Genomic DNA, 7762 nt, shown 5'->3' with positions numbered 1-7762 from the left:
TTATTCCCATCTTAAAAAATATTACATTATTGAAATCGAATCAATATTTTTTCTGAACATATCAGCTTGGTATAAATAAATTTGATCTTAAACATATTATATGTTGATGATTTTAGATGCAGACCACTAAATAATTTTCTCATTAAATTCAAAAGTTTAATAAAAAACAAATGCTCTAACTTTACTATCAAACCTTAGTCCTCAGCTATATGCTAAGTGAATATATATACAAACATAAATTATATTCTTTTTCTTAATTGTTTGATTCGTTAGGGGAAAGAAATCTTAATATAACATATATGTTTGTGATTACGAATATAAAGTTATTTGAATATATTTTAATATTCATAATGATTTTCAGACATATATTTTAAATATCTATATACAATATATCTGTAAAATTAATAAATATATTAAAATTATAATAATATAAAATTAATACCGTGCATGTCACGGCTTATTACACTGTTAATAAAAAAATTCAAAGATTTGCTAGAAACCAGAGATTGCAATATTTTACCGTTTCATTCTTACACAAATTGGTATAATTGTTCCACTTGTATCCTATTCAATATTGACTACAAAGATGACTACAAACGAGGTACACCGTACGAGGAATTGTTGTTTCATTTATTAACAACAAATTAAGATAACATGGGGCAATGAGGGAGAAGGTAATTAACAATTGTTTTTCCTTTTTGAATGATTTGGGAGAAATACACATAAGACTGAACAAAGGCACAGGGATATGCTTAAGAACAAGAGAAAATCACAACCAACGATATACCAAGCAAGATTCGGTTGGAGGAAACACGAACTGTGGAGAAATAAACGTTAGAATTTAATTCAGCAGCCAAATGATATATAATTAACAACAAAACTAAGTTGTGAGACCCCATCAGCACATATAATTTGTCCAGTGATGTATGATGCAGCTGGAAGGCAAAGGAAAGTAACTAATGTTGATATCTGATGCAATCCTATCCCCCAGTATTGGATAGAAGATTTCAAAAGGATTGGGCTAAAACTGCTAAAGAAGACCCTAGGATTCTCATGAACCTCAGGGTAAATTTTTAAACTCATGGGCTAAGGTTGGGTCCACTTTTTTTGTAAATATTAGAATAAGCTTTTCCTTCTGTTGGACCTTGTATTTTGGCCATTATAGTAGTATATATATGGTTTTTGTCTTGTATTTCTTGACATTTTGAGTAGTCTTTGTAGTATTATAGAGGGTGTGTGTAGCTAAGTTCTAGCTATTATAACAAGTGTTACAGATGCTTTTATTTATATCCTAGATAGTTTCCTTGAGACACTTCCTTGACAAATTTCCTTGAGAAGCTTCCTTGAAAAACTAGAGCTTAGCTACACATACCCTTTTAATAACTAAGCTCACCTCTTTGAGAAGTGAGAAGCTTTCTTGAGAAGTTTTCTTGAGAAGATTCTTAGAAAAACTAGAGCTTGGCTACACACAGCCCTCTAATAGCTAAGCTCACCTCCTTGAGATGAAGCTTAGCTACACACACCCCTCTAATAACTAAGCTCACCTCCTTAAGAAGCCTTGAGAAACTTCCTTGAGAAGCTTCCTAGAGAAGCTAGAGCTTGGTTACACACACCCCTCTAATAGCCAAGCTCACCTTCTTGAGATGAGAAGCTAGAGCTTAGCTACACACACCTCTTATAATAGCTAAGCTCACCCCATGCCAAAATACATGAAAATACAAAAAAGTCCCTACTACAAAGACTACTCAAAATGCTCTGAAATACAAGGCAAAAACCGTATACTACTAGAATGGCCAAAATACAAGGCCCAAAAGAAGGAAAAACCTATTCTAATATTTACAAAAAAGAGTAGACCCAACTTGGCCCATGGGCTAAAAAATCTACCCTAAGGTTCATGAGAACCCTAAGGCCTTCTTTAGCAGCTCTAGCCCAATCCTCTTGGAGTCTTCTATCCAATACCCTTGGGGTGTAGGATTGCATCAATATCTCTTTAGGTTCTCCTATGTGACCAACAAGTAATTGAGATGTTGCTGCATTCACAGTGTCGCTCACTTCTAAAGAATTCTGTAAGAGTGCATCATTATGAATATTATAAGCAGATAAATATAACAAAATAATTCATTTTTGGGTAAGCATATAAAAAAATAATGATTTTTGTTAAATTGTAAAATGCATCTTTAAGGTCATATTTTCATCGTTTTCTTCGTGACAGTGAATTCCAGTACACTACTAAAAAATGTGTTATTTACGTTGTTGATTCTAAGATAATGTCTTAGAATGATTGGCAGTGACATTTTTGTAATAAATAGGAACACAACGATGACGTTTGTATATAACTGTCTTTGAATAGTGCATAAATGTCTAAGCAATGGCATACTTGTAAATTTCTGCTTTTGTACAATGACGGTTTTTTCCCAAAACTCGTCTTTATTTGGTTATTGATTTTAGCATACATTCATTCACTCGCAACATCCTTCACTAACCTGAGAACGACGCCTCTGCGTTGTAGTCATCTCCCATGAATCTTATCATCGTCCCGTCCGTCAACCCTAGGCCACTCTGTCGTCTCCCGTGCCGGTCCACCATCGTGACATCCTTATTGAAGCTCAGCCCTAATTTAGAGTTCAAAATTAAAGCAAATTGCAGGTTGGATTAATTATTTTATTAATTCATGCATTACTCATGCTTTGTGGTTTTTCATGTTACGTAGCCTTCATAGTTTATATCAACATCATCAAGTTGTCGAGACTAAAAATAAATGAATCATGTATGTTGACATGCATAAGGAAATTATTTTAGTCACTTAGTGGCCATAGAAGCTTTTAGACTATATTCTAACTGGTTTATCTTGCAGCAATGTATATCCTATCTTGTACCAGTTTGTGATTTAAGTTTGTTTAATGTAATCACCATAGGAAGCCATGAATAAGAGCTTGAAGGTAGGAGAAGATGAGTGGAGGAAGAGGGAGAGAAGGAGCACAAAATTTTGTGCCTCAAATGAGGTCTGAAATTTGAAGTGTAATTCTCAAATGATCAAAGTTGAAAAAATGCACACACATGACATCTATTTATAGTCTAAGTGTCACACATAATAGGAGGGAAATTTGAATTTCTATTCAAATTTCACTTGAATTTGAAATTGAATTTGTGGAGTCAAACTTTGGAGCCAAAATTTTACTAATTATGATTAGTGAATTTTAGCTATGGTTCAGCCCACTCATCCAAGATCAAGTCCAAGATTCTCCACTAAGTGTGCTTAGGTGTCATGAGGCATGTAAAGCATGAAGGACATGCACAAAGTGTGACTATATAATGTGGCAATGGGGTGTAGCAAGCAAATGCTCACCTCCCCCTCTAAAATATAATTGGATTGGGCTTCTCCCAATTCAATTAAATTTATTTCCCAACACACACATCAAATATTCATGTAATGCATGTGAAATTACAAAACTACCCCTAAGACAAAAACTAGTCTAGATGCCCTAAAATACAAGGGCTGAAAAATCCTACATTTTTAGGGTACCCTACCTACATTATGGAGACCTAAATAAAAGGCCCAATAATAATGAAACCTTAATCTAATATGTACAAAGATAAATGGGCTCATACTTAGCCCATGGGCCCAAAATCTACCTAAGGCTCATGAGAACCCTATGGCCTTCTCTTGCATCTCTGGCCCAATCTTCTTAGAGTCTTCTATCCAATGCCCTTGGGGGGTAGGATTGCATCAGGTAACAAGGTAAGAAACTACACTGGGATGGTCAGAGAGTTGTTTGCATAAGCTTTTATTTCAACCAGATTGGTGTTGAAGTAATTAATGGATATCGCAAATCAATGGCTTCCTTTGAAATTTTAGAATCACTCCTTAAGCCAGTGATTAATGTGATTCCAACCTTGAGAATCAACCACTTTTTCCTATAAGAGATCATAAGAAAACCTTAAGTTAAAGAGCAGATGTGACTATAACCAATGGCTATTAGTCAATGCAGAAAGGAATGAATATGGATTAACTCTGCACCGTATACACTTTTAAAACTTTCTTATGGAAGTTATAGATCAATACATGAATAGTGTTTTATTGTAATTTTGGTAAAAGTATTTATATGCCTTCTGTGTTAGGAAAATATAGGCCCCCAAGTTGTTTGTAAAAGTTTCAACTAATATTTTTCAAAAGCTACTTGCCTCTTGTGTTGTTTAAATACAATGCAATGATAAAAAATACAAATAGGTATAAACAAACATGTGTCATGGTTGAAACAAACAATTAATCCCCAATCAGATGTTTAATGTTCTTAGAATTCTTCAGTTACAATCAACACAAAACATAAAAGAGCTGAAGTTAGGTCTTCGAAATTTGTCATTTATGCAAGCTAGAAAAAAGCATTACCTATTGACTTCCCTTGATTTCAATTTAACAAAACCCAAATTAAAAACCCAGACATAACATTTGATCAGCATGAGTGCCAAGCATATATACAAGCTTAAGCAACATATGAAATGGGTTTAAAGATTACATAGTTTACTTTAAAAAGAAATTGCAAAAAAAAAAAGAAAACCAAACAAAATGCTATGGAAAAATTTATAGCATCTTTCCAATTCTGTAGTGAATACCTGGGAAATGATCGGATTCAATAAACATGTTTCCTTTAGCATCAACTATTTTAATTCCAAGAGAGCATTGTAGGTAGCATAGTATATAGGAGTTTATCGATGCTTTCCTAATACATAGGCAAAACCAAAGACATCCATAAGAATTACAAGTTAAGTGAGAACTAGCATGACTATGAGTTGATAAACAATAAAAAATATTAGCATCCTGCTAACTTAACTTTCCTTCTTTTCTTAATAATAAACTCTTTTTCATCAAAACAATTCATGAATCTAGATTTGTGCATACAGTTGTGAGAGCCGGCGTTCATACCTTCACACAAATTAAGAAACATCTAGCAAATAAAATAATTAACACTGAAAACTAGGTCCCGCATTCTTATCAAACTAAACATATCATGCATGCATGACATTCTTTTCCTCTCTTCCATGCACGACATGGTCTAAATGTACAGTAATTTTGGGTTGAAGTTATTCATATTACATATTCTACTTCATCTCATAAGAATGGAATGGAACATTTCTATCAAATTTCCTATCCAATTTAAGCCTTATCAGTCTATCCCTGTGTTGTACTCAAACCGTCCCCAACCCTGAACTCCTTTTAAAGTCTTATGCCAAAGAAGATATAACAAATACCATATTCAAGGAAATACACCCACACATTTTAAACCACAAACTATAAGAATCGTAGGGGCAGTGGGTGATATAATTGAAGCAAGGAAAAACATGTGAACAAAGTTAGGAGAATGGTTTCTACACCTCATTGCAGCACATTTATTGTCGAACCTTGTTTCTTGCATGCCCCTCTGCAGCATCCTTCAAAGTGATTAAGATCTTCATCTTCACATCTCTGCAATTAAATTCCCCGAGGATAGAGATAATAATGTAGGTAAGGTCTCCTATAGAAATCCAATCCTTATTAATGGAATTATCTCTTACTAGATCATGAATTTAGTTCATCGATTCTCACACCAGTAAGTCTGAATTGGATAATAGGCTTTCTCTGATAGACCTTACTCGAAACCAGTAATTTACTTCTCTCCACTCTTCTATAGACTCTCATAATCGAACATTTTATGTCAAGCCAGTTTCTTCAACAACCTCTTTTGTTTTTGGGTTAGCCCCGTTTCCATCGTCAAACCAAGCTTCAATGGCGGATCTCTCACATGTAGTATTGCTGCAAAGTTTGGTAGCATCTACCATAATAGCTTCAGTTATGGGACAAATGAAAAAAATTAAGTGGTTGTATATATGTTTCCCTTTAATCCTATCTGTGTATCACCTGAGCCCTTTTAAAGTATTGTTTTTTTACTTCATAATCCCATAGAACATCAGCTTGAGATAGTAGCTCAATGATCTACTCTAAAAAAATTAACTTGGCTCTTTCTTTCCTGGTGGTTGCTTCTTCCTTTTCCTGTTTATTGCTGGTTGGTACTTTGCTTATCTATGAAGGCTCGATCGGTACCCCAACTACCCTTACTAATTCCTTAAGCATGTCATTTACAAAAGCTTGATCCAGTTTTTTCTCCCAAATTCCATGGTTCAACTTGTAAATAATATCAAGCTGAAATTGTGAAGCCTCAAACTCTATCATTTTCATTTCATTCGGTAACCTGCTAACCTCATCAGAAATTATTCATAGGACTTCAGTTTTGTGACATATAGCACAGGTAGAGACCTTCAAATGTCCCTTGTGACCTATTGAACTTCCTTAACGGTGTATCTGCACCTCATCAGTAGGTAGAAACGACCACGGTTGATGAACTTTTAAACCAAATTATTTGCCTTTTTACATCTGATTGTATAGACTCCAGAGTAACCCTTTCAACTTCAGACTCATTCAAGTCCTAAAGTTGCAATTCCTTTAGGACTTGTGTAATATGAAGCAGCTATTTTGAAAGGACCTTAAAGCTATGTTTATGAATAACAACATTGATTGTTGTATTAGATATTTTCACAACCTGGCTGCTTACAACAGTCAATATTGTGCATAATGGGTATGAGTTCCAATCCAACCATTGTACAATATATGGACTAAAACTCTGAAATTTCTTATTTAACTGCTGTTATTTTGTATACTTGGAAACCAATGCCAAATGCTGTCAAAATTTCATCAAATTTACCATAACGTACTTAACTTGTACGCATGAATGAAGTGAAAAAGAGAGTTCTTGAATGGGATAGGACCTCACCTTTTTATGGAAAAAGAGGGATTTTCATGCATACACCTTAACGTAGCCGGTATCACATACCACAAAACATGAATCAAAGTTGGATTAAAGCACCACGCATAAGTGACGACAATCAGAAGGGGGTTGAAAGTTTCTTGCATTTTGCGCAAGAAAATGGAGCAGAATTACGTGGAAATTTTTTCTGTCCATGTGTTAACTGTGTCAATGGGAGATGTGAGTCATTGGAGGACATTAAATTAGATCTTATATGTGACGGCTTCAGTTCGACTTACACAAATTAAATATGGCATGGTAAATTGCCACAGATGTCAACAGCCCCTAACATTGACCCAGTTAATGTACAAATAGCATATTGTATGAAATACATGATATCCAACTGATTCTCCACAATAGAAGACAATTGATCTGTTGCATCCGGAATTTGGAGAGGATCCAAGAAACCTAAGGCTTGGTCTTGCTTCAAACGGAATGAATCCTTTTGGTAACTTGAACACCGGCCATAGTTCATGGCCTGTTTTGCTAATGATTTACAACCTTCCTACTTGGTTATGCATGAAGCAAAAATACATTATGTTGTCTATGATAATAGCGGGTCCAAGACAGTCAGGAAATGATATTGATGTCTACCTGACTCCCTTGATTGAAGACTTGAGAAAATTGTGGGTAGACGGGGTTGATGTGTATGATGGGGGTGTTAAGAAAACTTTCAGGTTCCATGCAATGATATTTTGCATCATTAATGTCTTTCCAGCTTATGGGAATTTGAGTGAATATAGTGTGAAAGGACACCATGCATGTCCTATTTGTGAGAAAAAGACAAGTTACATCTAATTGAAACATGGAAAGAAGACAGTATATATAAGGCACCGAAGATTTTGAAACCTTATCACCCATATCGGCAATTGAAGAAAGCATTTAATGGAGAGAATGAGATTGAAAGTGTGCCTAAACCCTTAGCT

The 7762-nt window shown here is 34.7% G+C and overlaps 1 pseudogene; it reads right to left on the bottom strand.

Annotated features, from left to right (window-relative positions):
- Positions 1–3727: 3727 nt before the first annotated feature.
- On the bottom strand, positions 3728–6630 carry LOC106797147 (U-box domain-containing protein 11-like; annotated as a pseudogene).
- Between the last annotated feature and the right edge of the window lie 1132 nt (positions 6631–7762).

The sequence above is a fragment of the Glycine max genome, chromosome 18 (assembly GCF_000004515.6).
Source record: "Glycine max cultivar Williams 82 chromosome 18, Glycine_max_v4.0, whole genome shotgun sequence".
Classification (NCBI taxonomy): Eukaryota; Viridiplantae; Streptophyta; class Magnoliopsida; order Fabales; family Fabaceae; genus Glycine; species Glycine max.
Note: the sequence above shows the minus strand (reverse complement) of the source record. Positions and strands in the feature narration are given on the sequence as shown.